We start from the raw sequence: 16,600 nt of genomic DNA, 5'->3' as shown, positions 1-16,600 counted from the left end.
GTCTCAGCAGTGCTCCCCATTCACATATGCTTGAATTTTGAAATATTGCCACTGTACAGATCTATCTTCAAGAGAGTAGTTTGCAAACCATTCTCTTCTTAATGCGGTCTGTTCGAATAATTACTGATGTTAATGTTAATAATTGTTACTGTTAATGTTAATAATTATTGATGTTAATGAAAAGTGTCATCACCAACTAGATTCGCAAATTAGACCATGCCGAGTGTTATAGATTGTAATGCAGGCAATGTGATATGTAATTTCAGTTCTGGCTAAGTGCTGCATGCATTACAGTATCTTTATTCCTTATCGCACAATTAATTCTATTTAGAAGAAACGCGAACGGTTCTGGTGACATTCTAAGATAATTAAAAGAACTTCTTGGTTCTTCCATTAGAAATTATTTCAGCCCGAATGCTGAGCAACCGAGGTGACGTCTTTTCTTCATCCAGTCACGAATCGAAACACGTTTCTTATTTTCTTCTTATGCAGCGATTCCCCGCAACAAGCTTTAACTCCATCACAACTCGTGCGACGTGTAGCTGCCAAAACTTTAATTTCAGACACGACTCTGGAACCCACAAAACGACGGAACTCAAGTGTATACTAGTTTCGCTGTGATGACAGTCAAATATGAAACCATTTGCGTGCAACTATTCCACGCAGCAAGTGGTGCATACCAATGTTGTCGTGTAAACTAGGCTTCGGACGATTGAAGTAAACAAGGCAGATTTTGGTGCGTGAGTTTGTGACAGGCACGTGAGTTTGTGACATATATGACCATATCTTTTGATTGCATTGACTGAGAAGCTTATTTACAGCGCCAAGGGACTGTAGGCGTTAGTACGTCACAAATTTCAACTTGGTACCTCTATTCCTTCCTAATAAAAAGGGGTCCTAACAGTTGGACAGACAAACAGACGGGCAACAAAGAGATCCTATAAGGGTTCCGTTTTTACCAACCGAGATACAAAACCCTAAAAATGGCGCCAGATGTAGTTATTATCTCTTTATCTGAGAAACTCAGATGGGCCGACATCTGTGGCCGAGCGGTTCTAGACACTTCAGTCTGGAACTGCGCTGCTGCTACGGTAGCAGGTTCGAATCCTGCCTCGGGCATGCATGTTTGTGATGTCCTTAGGTTAGTTAGGTTTAAGTAGTTTTAAGACTAGGGGACTGATGACCTCAGACGTTGAGTCCCATAGTGCTCAGAGCCATTTGAACCATTTTTTGAAACTCAGATGGCTATTTATAAGTTACATTCCGATTGGCTATCGAAAGTAAACTAACGCTTGTAGCTTCATCGCGCTTGCATGGGTGAAAAAGCAGACTTCGAAGGTCACGCTGCGTCAGTCAGATCTCTGTTGTGTTCGTCTGTGTGAAAGCGTGAAGCGATTGAAATGGACGGTGTTTTCCAAAATATATAAATCATGCAAGTGGTCGAGGAAGACATTCAGATGTGACCGATGAACCTAAGCAACATGTAGAAGAAATTGTGCATGTGAGACATCGGTTCACAACATATGAACCTTCTGAAGATATGCCTCGGATATCAAGAACAGGCCCTCTTCAACACTGCCACGTAAAGGTTAAGTTACAACAAGTTCACAGTGGATACTAAAACACCGGAGTGGTGTCCACAAAACTGAAGGATTGCGGTCGACGTTGACATTTCTTCAGTACTATCATGAAGAAGGGGGTAGAAATTTCTGAGTGTTATCATGACTGGGGACGAGACATGGCTACAGTACGTCAGCATCTGAACAGTGGAGCACCAACAGATAGCATAAGAGTAACGCATGAGAACATTGTGTCATTCCATCTTACGAAATTCCGAAGCTCAATCGAAGACAAACGGCGCGAGCTTATTAACGAAGGAATCATTCTCCTACACGGCTATGAGCGACCTCATTCTACGTATCGGAGCAAAAACTCAGGCTTTTTGGTGGGAGATTTTTCAGCATCCTCCCTATAGTCCGAACTTGGCACCACGCAGCTTTCGTCTCGTGCCCAAGATGAAGCCCTAGCTGACTACTCAGCACTTGGTGCCGGTGACCTCAAGAATGGTGTCAACAGCTGACTGATGCACCCAGCGGCGTCATTCGTTGATAAAGGCATAAACAAGCTGCTGTCACGGTACGTCATACGTTTGAATTTGGGTGGCGACAATGTAGAGAAGTAATGATAGCATTTAAGTACAGACTGTACAAATACAAAAGCATATATTTTTTAAATAGCCTGACGAAGGTCAATTTACGAGTAACCCTTCTATTACGACTTCAACTGTTTTTAAAACTTTTCCGAAAGCAGTAATCTCTAGTTTAGTATTAAGCAAATAATGCCCTTCACGAAACCCAAAACTATTTATAGTAATGATTTGGTCACGTATGTAGTTCAGGTTGCTCGTCTTGTCGATGAACTCATCGTCCTTACATAATAGGAAACACTTTTCTATCGGAATTAACGTAGGTTTGAACTGTAATTAATTTCATAGTATAGGTTAACCGACTCTGTTACACTTACTCATAGGTGCTCCATGATGTATTGGGTTTTTAATTTCTTAAGCGACGTCTATATATAGCTGTAATATGATTCTGTTTTATTGGTTGTGCCTGAGGGTGTTAGGAAAAAATACATATCCTACTCGCATTTAAGGAGATACGTTTTCTGTTGGAATTTCACGAATAAAATCTGCTCGGGTTATTATGTATCAGTAACATAGTGATAAAATATTTCTAAAACACTAGAGGAAATCCGTCAGATATTCCTTTTATATTAAAACCGCGGATGAAAAATGTCCGTACATGGGTTCCTGACCAGTCTATAGCGTGAACCAGTAACGCGAAGAGTTCATTCTTCGCCTAGTTTGTCTATAATACGAGGTATAACAGAATGTTTTAGACACCACAGTGTTCAAGCGAACATCAACCTAACGTTGCCAGACCTCAAGAAAAGGCAATTTAGTATGAAAAAACAGATGTACTTACAGTATGGGAGCGTGAGAGAGAGGAAGTCCGCTGTTTCCTGCAGAGTTCTGTGAGAAGGTGGCGAAAGAACGCGGCGATCAACTTGAGAAATGAGCTTCGTCATTACCGATTAGAGAGACGGGTGTTTCGCTGATGTAACAGACGACACTGCCCGCAAGGCAAGGTACTTTTCCGTTCTCTCCAATAATTTACGTCCATATCTGTCAACTATTTGCCTGTATCAGACAGGAACGGCAAGTAAGATGTCTGCTGTGATGCGAAGTGTTGTCTTGCGGGCCAGGTGAGGGAGACAGAGTTCAAAATGGCTCTGAGCACTATGGGACTTAACATCTGTGGTCATCAGTCCCCTAGAACTTAGAACTACTTGAACCGAACTAACCTAAGGACATCACACATATCCATGCCCGAGGCAGGATTCAAACCTGCGACCGTAGCAGTCGCGCGGTGCCGGACTGCCGCGGCCGGCGGAGACAGAGTGAATTGCTGCGCAACATAAACACGAATACGTGTTGCATAATTGCGTTGCGGTGCTAGGAAATGACGTCGAAGCTAAAGGAAAATACCATTGATTTCTCCATGAGTCTGTAACGCAAAGCGAAGGCGAGAACAAATCTGCATTGAAGTATACTTACGTTCAGAAAAAAAAAAAAAAACAGAACACCCTGAATGACTAGAGATAAGGCATTCATATTCCACAGGATATGCACATTAGTATGTTGCATAGAAATGATTGGCACTTCATTGACCTCAGGTCAGCATATGTCCTGTTTCCTAGTAGGCACAGGGTCCACCATGCCCGGCCGCTGTGGGCGAGCTGTTCTAAGCGCTTCAGTCCGTAACCACGCCGCTGCTATGATCGCAGGTTCGAAACCTACCTCGGGCATGGATGCGTGTGATGTCCTGAGGTTAGTTAGGCTCTGAGCACTATGGGACTCAACATCTGCCGGCCGGAGAGGACGAGCGGTTCTGGGCGCTGCAATCTGGAACCGCGCGACCGCTACGGTCGCAGGTTCGAATCCTGCCTCGGGCATGGATGTGTGTGATTTCTTTAAGTTAGTTAGGTTTAACTAGTTCTAAGTTCTAGGGGACTGATACCTCAGAAGTTAAGTCCCATAGTGCTCAGAGCCATTTGAACCATTTTTGAACTCAACATCTGAGGTCATCAATGCCCGAGACTTAGAACTACTTAAATCTAAGGACATCACACACATCCATGCCCAAAGCAGGATTCGAACCTGCGACCGTAGCAGCATCGCGGTTCCGGACTGGAGCGCCTAGAACCGCTCGGTCACCGCTGCCGGCCGGTTAGTTAGGTTTAAGTAGATCTCAGCCCAGGGGACTGATGACCTGAGATGTTAAGACACATAGTACTCAGAGCCATTTGAACCATTTTTTGGCCCACCATGGGCCCTTATGACTTGTTCCATGCGTGATGGCATCGACGCTTGTAACGCCCGAATGGCGTCCTCTCGTATAGCCATCCATGCTGCAGTCACGTGATTCCACAGTTCATCTGTGGTGGTTGGCAGCACTACACGCGCCTTTTCACCATATTCCACACATTTTCGGTTGATGACAAGTCTGGTGATCTGACCGGACAGGGTAAAAAGCTGACATCCTGCGACACCAGAAGCACGTGTTCGTGCACCAACATGTGATCGTGCATTATCTTGCTGAAAAATGACGTCTGGTGTGTTTTGCAGAAAGGGTATACCTATGGGTCGCAGGATATCAATCACGTAGGTCACACTGATCATAGTGCCCTGGACACGCACCAACTGTGATTTCTGGTTGTGCCCGAGAGCACCCCACACGATAAGGCCTCGAGTTGGTGCTGTATGTCTTGTGGCGATACAGTCACTGTGTGCCGCTCCTCCTGTCTGCAGTCATAATTTTCAAACAAACAGTACCTGGATTCGTATGACATTCCTCCCCCCAGTGACGTCGTTCCGTACAACATTGCCATCTAGCATGTTTCGGCACATTCGTCAAACCCATGCCGTAATAAACGGCGACAGGATGCCACTCTTTTAGTGTATGATGTGTTACACTGTTCCACTATATCCGCAGAGGACTCAGATCTGTCCTGCAGTGGCATTCGGATGAGGTGTCGATCTTCTGTGAGGGGGGGGGGGGGGGGGGGGGACGCTGGGTGGTGTGACATGATCCATCTCGTCGTGTTCTACGGCCTTCCGTGAATCATGCTGCACACACATCCGTTGCACTGCCGAAACACTTCGTCCCGCACGAGCAGCACTTTCCCGGATGGGTGAATCACATTCTATCATGCCAATAAAGTGCCCTCTTTCAAACTCACTGCATACATCTGTGGAGCATCCTGCACGCCTGCTCAAGTCACACTGATCCATTACCTTCGATTTATCGCGATAACGCGAGCCACGGGCTGATTTTACCGATAGGTGTTGTTGCGTAGTGATATCGATATTGACCTTGAACTCATAGGTTCAAATGCTAATCATTTCTGCGGAACATACTAATATACATGTCCTATCTCTAGTCGTTAGTCGTTGAAGGTGTTCTGTTTTTTTTTTTTTCTGAACATGAGTGTATTTCATTCCTTTTGCCAATATTTTTTGCTACTAAGTGACGAAGAATTGACACTAGGGGAAACCTGCTCCAAAGTAGGAAACTTGGTGTATTAGTTACATGAGGACATCGGATATGCATAAAAAGCATCACATTTTTTTTTACGTTAAGTCTCTTATGAATGACGCACCACGTACTTTCCCTTTTGTGTACATGTTTGTTTACTTTTTCATCTTCCGACACGTGCCGCTTCAACGCAGGAGTTTTTCACTACAGGGTGGTCCATTGATAGTGACAGGGCCAAATATCTCACGAAATAAGCATCAAACGAAAAAACTACAAAGAACGAAACTCGTCTAGCTTGAAGGGGGAAACCAGATGGCGCTATGGTTGGCCTGCTAGATGGCGCTGCCATAGGTCAAACGGACATCAACTGCGTTTTTTAAAAATAGGAACCCCCATTTTTATTACATATTCGTGTAGTACATAAAGAAATATGAATGTTTTAGTTGGACTACTTTTTTCGCTTTGTGATAGATGGCGCTGTAATAGTCACAAACGTATAAGTACGTGGTATCACGTAACATTCCTCCAGCGCGGACGGTACTTGCTTCGTGATACAGTACCAGTATTAAAATGGACCTTTTACCAATTGCGGAAAAGGTCGATATCGTATTGATGTATAGTTATTGTGATCAAAATGCCCAACGGGCGTGTGCAATGTATGCTGCTCGGTATCCTGGACGACATCATCCAAGTGTCCGGACCGATCGCCGGATAGTTACGTTATTTAAGGAAACAGGAAGTGTTCAGCCACATGTGGAACGTTAACCACGACCTGCAACAAATGATGATGCCAAAACAGGTGTTTTAGATGCTGTCGCGGCTAATCCGCACATCAGTAGCAGACAAATTGCGGGAGAATCGGGAATCTCAAAAACGTCGGTGTCGAGAATGCTACATCAACATTGGTTGCACCCGTACCATATTTCTATGCACCAGGAATTGCATGGCGACGACTTTGAACGTCGTGTTCAGTTCTGCCACTGGGCACAAGGGAAATTACGGGACGATGACAGATTTTTTGCACGTGTTCTATTTAGCGACGAAGCGTCATTCACCAACAGCGGTAACGTAAACCGGCATGACATGCACTATTGGCAACGGAGAATCCACGGTGGCTGCGACAAGCGGAACATCAGCGACCTTGGCGGGTTAATGTCTGGTGCGGCATTATGGGAGGAAGGATATAATTGGCCCCCATTTTATCGATGGCAATCTAAATGGTGCAATGTATGCTGATTTCCTACGTAATGTTCTACAGATGTTACTACAAGATGTTTCACTGCATGACAGAATGGCGATGTACTTCCAACATTATGGATGTCCGGCACATAGCTAGCGTGCGGTTGAAGCGGTTTTGAACAGCATATTTCATGACAGGTGGATTGGTCGTCGAAGCGCCATACCATGGCCCGCACGTTCACCGGATCTGACGTCCCCGGATTTCTTTCTGTGGGGAAAGTTGAAGGATATTTGCTATCGTGATCTATCGCCATCACCTGACAACATGCGTCACCGCATTGTCTATACATGTCCGAACATTACGGAAGGCGAACTACTCGCTGTTGAGAGGAATGTCGTTACACGTATTGCCAAATGCATTGAGGTTGACGGACATCATTTTGAGCATTTATTGCATTACTGTGGTATTTACAGGTAATCACGCTGTAAAGCATGCGTTCTCAGAAATGATAAGTTCACAAAGGTACATGCATCACATTGAAACAACCGAAATAAAATTCTCAAACGTACCTACGTTCTGTATTTTAATTTAAAAAACCTACCTGTTACCAACTGTTCGTATAAAGTTGTGAGTCATATGTTTGTGACTATTACAGCGCCATCTATTACAAAGCGAAAAGAGTAGTGCAACTAAAACATTCATATTTCTTTTCTTACTACACGAATATGTAATAAAAAATGGGATTCCTAATTTTAAAAAATCGCAGTTGATATCCGTTTGACCTATGGCAGCGCCATCTAGTGGGCCAACCATAGCGCCATCTGGTTTCCCTCTTCAAGCTAGACAAGTTGAGTTCTTTGTAGTTTTTTCGTTTGGCGCTTATTTCGTAAGATATTTGGCCCAGTCACGATCAATGGACCACCCTGTATAACCGCGAACCACCCCACTGACTTACACTAATCGCAACTACAAATTCATAAATTCTATTTTATTAATCTCTGAAACTAAATGAAAGGTTGAGTGTTTTGTGTAATACGCGTTTTATTCCCTTTTATTTGTGAAACATCTTCAGTGACCTGTAATACATCCTTCTTTTATGTATATCGTAATTGTATTATATAACGTTTCCACGTATGTTACTCTATTACTGTCTCTCGGCATTCTGTTATTGTGGGGTAAAAAAATCTGTAATTTACAATTTGCTGCACTCAAAATATTACCCCATTTCCCAGGGCAGGCCCGGCCACACACAGTAACATTCGCACCTACGTAACATCGTCACCAAAGCCAGATTTGGTCTAGGCATACTTCCGTGCTCCATTTTCAAGTCAATTGCAGCTGATCTTCTCTGCTCTTCTTAGGACGCCCAACACTCCTTTTCCCTTGAAGTTTATAACTGTATATTATTTCAGGTATTCGTTCTTCTGGCATTTCTTTCTGTCCTACTCCATTTTCTGAAATAGACACCCAGTTCATTCCTTATTTCACTATTTTTTATCCAATGTAAGAGTTTGTAACCAGCTAGAGGTCTTAGGAGTCTCAGTTCTGCTGCCTCATTGCTCCTCCTTTGACTGGCGGTCAGACTCCAATCTCTGACCCATACATTAGAACTGGTACTGTCATCACGTTATAAAATTTTAGTACTGTCTCTTTCCTTCCTTTTTTGAGGAGAACGCGATTTGTAATATCAGCCGGCCGCTGTGACCGAGCGGTTCTAGGCGCTTCAGTGCGGAACCGCGCCGCTGCTGCGGTCGCAGGTTCGAATCCTGCGTCGGGCATGGATGTGTGTGATGTCCTTAGGTTAGTAAGGTCTAAGCAGTTCTATGTCTAGGTGACTTATGACCTCAGATGTTAAGTTCCGTTGTGCTTAGAGCCATTTGAACCCATTGTAACATCTACCAACTGCTGGAATCTTTGCAGTTTATATTCTTGATCATTGTGTGTGATATGTGAGATCTCACATCGCACTTATTTACAAGGATTTATTTCTTCTAGGGGTTTATCATCAATTATTGTTTTTGCTCTTAAATGCTTCTTGCTATATAATGCCATTATCTTAGTTTCAGATATTGTCACATTATAATCCTTTGCCATTTCCTGCAAGAACCATATTGCCTTCTGTAATTTATCTTCTGAGTCTGCTAAGATTATTTGATCATCTGCAAAGAGGAGTGTCTTTATAACTTTATTATTAAGCTTGTAATAGTGCACTACTTTATTCTGCCATGTTTTTATGACGTCCTCTACGTATGTATATTAAATAATATCCGTGGGAAAGGGCAGCCTTTTCTTACTCCTTGACAGATGTTTCTCGCAAACAGACTTCTCTTTGTAGTCTGATTTTGTTGTGTATACGCGTACTTTGAATTACACGTATTAGATGCTGGTGTATACCATTCATTTCTAAAATTTACCATAATTTTACTCTGTTAACTTTAAAAACACGTAACATTCAAACTGCCTATAGATACCAAAACATAAACGAAAGATGAAAGACAAATACACAAGGATAGTTGTTACGAGAGTTATAACTATGTGAGAAAATCCCTCACTTGAACTTCCGTACAATCAAAGACGAGATGGAACTTCAAGCAGATCTATTAACTCCCCACATTCGCAGTTGTGTACAAGCGTTACTACAATACAAGAGTTAAAAAATCTCTACAAAAAACGAAGAGTAAAATTCGGTAGTTGCTCTGCTATTCTAAGAGCAAATGTGGCGCGTCCCTAGCGGCGAAAACGCTAGGCGTAAAGACGGCATTCTTCTGTTTTCATTTCGCACTCGTGCACGGACTCGAGGAGAGTGACTATCGCACGAGCAGACTGCGGTGTCAGTGTCTAGAAGTCGCTACAGGAGACTCTTGGAGAGAGCGGATCGTGGCAAGTCTTCTCTGTACCTGGCAGGAAAATGAACTTGTCTTGCTGAGCGAGTCGTGCATTTTGCTTCGTCTTGATGTGGTTGAAGTGGTGGTGGAATGGGAAGCTCGATTGTAGTTCCTTCCTTTTCCTCTCTCGAAATCTTTGGCAGTGTAGTCGGGGCCTCTTTGAATATGCAGGCCGGCTTAACTCTATTCATTGAAACTGTAGCTTGATTGCCATTAATGAGAACGTCCATGGTATGTAAACTACTGCGCAGCACACGGTGTGGTCCAGTGTAGGGTGGTTGCAGTGGTGGTTTGACGGCGTCCCTGCGAAGCATAACGTGCGTGCACCTGTCCAGATCCTTTTGCACGAACATCGTGTGCTGTCCGTGTGTAGTGACTTTCACCCGTTTCATGCGGTCCACAGTCTCACGTTAAGTACGTAGGAATTGCGGTTGATCGTTCACGTCGCATATCTTTGTGGCGTCAACGAATTCACCCGGCAGACGCAGTGACTCTCCGTATACAAGCTCTGCTGGTCAAGCCTCAATGTCTAATTTGAATTCAATCCTCAGACCAAGTACACTCATGCTCATAAATTAAGAATAATGCTGACAATTGGTGAAACAACGCTCAGGTGGGCGGTTTGCGGGTTTAAATCACCTCGGGGTATGACCATGCGGTGCATTTGACCTGTGGTCATCGCACGGTGGTGCTGTCAGCAGAGGTGTGTAGGTGCATGTCAGAGTACGGAGACCGAGTAAGTGTGCAGAAGTTTTCAGACGTGCTAATGGTAACTGTGTGGTGAAAATGGCTCAAAGAACACATATTGATGACGTTATGAGGGGTAGAATACTTGGGCGACTGGAGGCTGGTCAAACACAACAGGTCGTAGCACGGGCCCTCCGTGTGCCACGAAGTGTGATCGAAAGATTGTGGTAACGATTCCAGCAGACATTAAACGTGTCCAGACGCTACAGTACAGGATGTCCACAGTGTACAACACCACAATAAGACCAATATCTCACCATCAGTGCCCGCAGACGGCCACGGAGTACAGCAGGTAGCCTTGCTCGGGACCTTACTGCAGCCACTGGAACAGTTGTCTCCAGACACACAGTCTATAATTGATTGAACAGGCATAGTTTATTCGGCCGTAGACCTGCAAGGTGCATTCCACTGACCCCTGGTCACAGGAGAGCCCGTAAAGCCTGGTGTCAAGAACACAGTACATGGTCATTGGAATAGTGATCACCGGTTATGTTCACGGAGGAGTCCAGATATAGTCAGAATCTGACCAGTGATTCTCGCCTGGTTTTCATCTGGAGTGAACCAGGAACTAGATACCAACCCCTTAATGTCCTTGAAAGGGACCTGTATGGAGGTCGTTGTTTTGATGGTGTGGGGTGGGGTTATAATTGGTGCACGTACACCCCTGCATATCTTTGGCTGAGGAACTGTAACAGGTCAGGTGTATCGGGCCGTCATATTGCACCAGTATGTCCGCCTTTTCAGGGGTGCAGTGGGTCCTGATGGACGATAACGCACGACCCCACCGAGCTGCCATCATGGAGGAGTACCCTGAAACAGAAGATATCAGGCGAATGGGGTGGCCTGCCTGCTCTCCAGACCTAAACCCCATCGAGCACGTCTGGGATGCTCTCGGTCGACGTATCGCGGCATGTCTTCAAACCCCTAGGACACTTCAAGAGCTCCGACAAGCACTGGTGCAAGAATGGGAGGCTATACCCCAGCAGCTGCTCGACCACCTGATCCAGAGTATGCCAACCCCGTTGTGCGGCCTGTGTACCTGTGCATGGTGTTCATATCCCATATTGATGTCGGGGTACATGCGCAGGAAACAGTGGCGTTTTGTAGCACATGGGTTTCGGGGCGGTTTTCTCAACTTATCACCAATACCGTGGACTTGGGGGATCGGTGTCGTGTGTGTTCCCTATGTGCCTATGCTATTAGCGTCAGTTTTATGTACTGCCACATTGTGCGGCACCACATTCTGCAATTATCCTTAATTTATGAGTACGAGTGTAGGACAATAGGCAGTGCTGAAGTCCGTGTGGTCCCGTGGCACATCAGTTCTGCCTCCAGAGTGCGGTGCCATCTTTCGAGCATAGCCGGGTGGTAGGCAGTTCTTTAATGGTGCGAGTATCCGCAGAACTTGGCTAGCTGTGTGAACAATTCAGACTCTAACTGCCTCCCCCTGTCGGTTGTTATATAGAGACGGCAACCGAATCTGGCGAGCCATGTTGACCTGAAAGCTGCTGCTAGCGTTTCTGCCGAAATGTCGTCAGTAGGTACTTGGCTTCCGGCCAACGCGAGTATCTGTCGATCATTGTCGTTAAATAGCAACGGCCGTCTGAGGGAGGCAGTGGTCCTACCACGTCTAGGTGAACGTGAGTAAAACGCGCGCTGACATCCGGGAACGCACGTATTGGAGCGTGTATGCGGCGGGCAACTTTGCATACCTGGCAGCGCGGGCAAGCTCTACTCCACTGACAATCTCTGCCGATGACCGGCCACACAAACCTCTTTGACACGTCGCGCGCACTCCAGGGTGACACTGGTTATGGAGGTTATCGAACACTGTTCGGCGGAATGCGGTCGGTACATTTGGTCGTGATCTGCCGTGCAGTACGTCGTAGTAGACCTTGCTAGTTTCGTCCGGAGTGTCGACCCGTTACAATTTTAGCGAAGTTTCGTCGTCACGTAGTATTGCTTGTAGTTCAGGGTCTTCTTGCTGAGTGACTGCTAACTCTGTCATGTTCAATGGTTGTGAAACACCAGATACTCTGGGTAGGCAGTCGGCCACCACGTTGGTCAATCCGGAAATGTGCCGCAAGTCCGTAGCGAATTGGCTTATAAACTCGAGTTGGGAGTACTGGCGCGGTGAGCACTATTGACTGTTGTTATTGATTGCGTATACCAACGGTTTGTGATCGGTATAAACTGCGAAATCCCGTTCCTCGACCTGTGGTCTGAAGTGCTTGATCGATTGTTAGATGGCCAACAGCTCCCTATAATACGCGCTCCATCGCTGCTGTGAAAAATATGCCAGCGGCTGCCATGCACCGACTACCCATTGTTGTAAAGCCGAACAGACTGCAAACCGGCTGGCGTCAACCACTAAGGCGAGCGGAGCGTCAAGTTTTGGGTGAGGGAGTGGGGCGGGCCTGAGCAAGGCTGTCTTTCGTCGCTTTGAACGCCGCGTCCGTACTCTCATTCCATTGCACGGGAGCGTTGCCTCGTACCTTTGCGCCTGATAATACTGCATGTAACGGCTCTTGTTGCTGGGCGGTACTCGGTAAGTTACCCTGGTAAAAATTCAGCATCCTGAGGTATCTGCGTAGCTCCTTTACGGTGGTGGGGTTTGGCAGTTGTAAGATGGCCTCTACTTTTACTGCTAGTGTTGCAGAACCAGGGTACGATATGCGGTGGCTAAGAAATTCAACTTCAGGCTGGATAAAGACGCATTTCGCAGTGCTTAAAAGTACGCCGAACTTCTCCAGCCGTTTAAAAACCTCAAGTAAGTGACTGTCGTGCTGTTCTCTGGTTTCCGAATAGACCAACACGTCGTCCAGGTAGCACGTGCAAAATTGAATCTATAAACCGGTGCCAGGCAAGTGCAGCGTTCCGCAATCCGAATGTCATAAACTTCAACTCGAACAACCTGAAAGGTGTAATTGTAGCTGTCTTGGGAATGTGCTCTGGCGCGACCGGTATCTGCGTGTAGGCGTTCGCACAATCAATGACGCTAAATATTGTTGAGCCATGAAGAGCGTGACTGTAGACACGTCATAATAGTACCGAGTAACGGTCGGGACTAGTCCTGGCATTCAGAGCTCGATAATCGCCACATGCACGCTAGGCTCCAACTTTTTTTTAGGTACTAGGTGTAATTCTGATGCCCACGGACTGGATGATGGACAAATAATTCCCTCCTTCAACGTAAGATCAAACTCTGCCTTTGCTATTGCGAGGCGTCCGGGCGCTAACCTTCGTGGGCGACATGACACAGATGGCCCATCAGTAGTTTTGATGTGGTGGACAGTGTCTGCTACACCTGTTGTGGCGCTCCCGGTGGTCTAGTTGGGGTCGGAAAATCCGCGCGGTACTCTTCATCTGCTACTTGCACACGCTTGATGGTACTTGTTCTAGTATCGCGGTGATATCCGACGGTTGTCAGACCAGTAAGGCTGTTCACAAGGCAGGCGTTAGATACATGAGGCATAAGTTTGAATGATGCTAAGAAGTCAGCGCCTATTATCGCCTCAGCCACATCCGCTACTGTGAAATTCCATGTAAATTGTCTATGCCAGCCTAGATTTACATCTTCACGCCGTGTACCGTAAGTTGGGATCTCTGTATCGTTAGCAGCTGCCATGTTGACTGCCATGCGTGGTCTGCAGCAGCGGAGTGGTTTCCTCGGCAAAATACCGAGATCAGATCCAGTATCAATTAGGTATTTTCTTCCTGAGGTCCGATCCGTTATAAATAGGAGCCGAGAGGTGTCGTCGCAGTCGGTGGCCCATCCCATCTGTCATCTATGCACTTAAGAGATCCACCTTGGCGGCCAGGGCATCGTAATCGGCACGCGACACAGTAGGGGTTATGGAACGTAACATTGGAAGGAACAGTTACTGTACTGACCTGCAAGTACGGTGTGATGGCATCTTGAATGCGGTCAGCGAGTTCTGCGACCGCGTCCGGTGACATGTCCGACTGCGTAGCAATGATGGCTTTTACCTGGGCCGGCAGACGGTTGCTCTGTGCGCAGGAGGTTGTCAGGAACGATGAAGATGTCCACTTCGTTGCGAAGATGGCGAAGGTATTGTGAGGGTATCCTTTCGCCCATTTCTTCTTGTGTCAATACCTGGCAAATGCGACGCTATAGGGCGTATGAACTCTGCTTTTAATCTTTCATAGGCGATTTCCTCCGGAGGAGCTGTTGTTATGTCTTGGACCTTCGTAGCTTATCGCTGGTCGATCTGGCTTACGACCAAAGAAAATTTTGTGTTATCGGCGGTTATTCCGGCGTAGGAAAAGCTTGCCTCCACCTGAGAAAATCACAATACGGGATTGTGGGACCAACATGGTGGGAGGCGCACTGCCCACTGCCAGGCGTGATACCGTAGACGGTTCCATCGATGTTTGCTTCCGTAGGGCAAAAATCACGTCTGGGTCACCACTGACGAGAGGTATAACTATGTGAAAAAGTCCCGCCTTGAACTTCCGTACAATCAAAGGCATTTATTAACTCTCCACATACGCTGTTGTGTACAAGCGTTACTACAACACAAGAGGCACAGAACCTCTACAAAAAACAAAGAGTAAAAATCGATAGTTGCTTTGCTATTCTAAGAGCAAATGTGGCGCGTCCCTGCAGGCGAATCACCGCGTCCCTAGCGGCGAAAACGCTCGGCGTAAGGACGCCATTCTTCTGTCTTGATTTCGCACTCGCGCGCGAACTGTACGCGAGTCACTATCGCATGCGTACACTGCGGTGTCAGTGTGTAGCAGTCGCTACAGTTGGAAAACATTACATACAGTAGACACACACAACCAACACGCAATATCTTGCTTACCTCCATTACTGCACGGTTCAGCCTTTGGTTTTGTTCCGCCGGCAGTGTTATGAGACGATGAGAGGGTAGATATGCACCTCGTGTACAGCTTCACTCCATGCGATGGAAGAGCGGCACTACGCCACTCTACCGTCGTTACCGTTGCGGCGGCAACCATACCGCAGTACTTTTGCATCTAAGGACTGTAGAACTCTTCTGCGTTTCCCAGTTTTGTGATTGTTTTACCGTCGTGATTTTTATAGACACGTAGAGGACACACAGATGATTTTATAGACCCATAGATGATTGCAATAAAAACCGAATAAACCATAATAACGTCATTACTCTGTAACGAGTCACCAGAGACCATGGGTTATCGTTAGAGTCTGGGTTCATCCTGCAAATTTTTGATGCACAAACTAATGCCAACTGGGTATGCGTGTTCTTTTTCTGAAAGACGAAGATGCAAATAAGATTTAAATGCACTGTAACGGTCATGGACGTTATTTCCCTTTGAGGTTGGACGTGGTGGGTTGATGTTGGTGAAGAATGCCTTTAAGGCGCCAAAGGCGTCACTACCAACACCTCACTGACTTTGAACAAGGTCGTGTAACAGCACTATGAGAAGCTAGATGTTCCTTCTGCGATACTGCAGGAAGATTTGGCAGGAATGTAGCCACTGTACATGATGGCCGGCAGCGGTGACTATTGGGACAAAACGGTTTATGGCGCAAAGAACTGTTATCCAAGAAGGTGGCGATGACGTCATCAACTGAAGTCAGCTGATTACGTCATCCAAAGTAGCGACCAGTGACGTCAGTTGAAGACGTCTTCCAAGATGGCGGCCATGACGTCAGCTGATGACGCAAGTACTGTTATCCAAGATGGCGTGGAAGTGCCATGCTCCCCCCCCCCCCCCCCCCCGCCCCGGCGGGAAGTTCAAATTCCATCAGGCAAATGCAACACGCCTCTATTAACCTAAGAAAATGATGGGAAGACAGGTCATTTGGGCTGTCTCTACTAACCTAAGAAAGTGGTGGCGTACTTCCACTAACCTAAGTCATCTGACCACCACCTCTTCCTAGGGATTGGCTGGGAGAGGACTTGACCTGTGCTGGACATAAGTCTTTATTTTGCATGCACTATTTATTAAAACAATTTGAGGCACTACCACCATCCAGTGTGGTCGCTATGGGATCCTGAGTCCAACGGACCTAATACACAGTACTGCCACCAGAGTGCACTGTCATCCATTCTGTAACATAATCCAAGATGGCGGTCTGGAGTGGGGGAAATGGCGGGAAACAGTGTGTTCACCATGAGGTCTGGAGTCCAACTGGTCTAGTTCACAGTACCGCCACCAGAGGGTGCTGTCATCCG

This window comes from Schistocerca americana, chromosome 3 (genome assembly GCF_021461395.2).
Source record: "Schistocerca americana isolate TAMUIC-IGC-003095 chromosome 3, iqSchAmer2.1, whole genome shotgun sequence".
Taxonomy (NCBI): Eukaryota; Metazoa; Arthropoda; class Insecta; order Orthoptera; family Acrididae; genus Schistocerca; species Schistocerca americana.
This window is presented reverse-complemented; position numbering follows the sequence as displayed.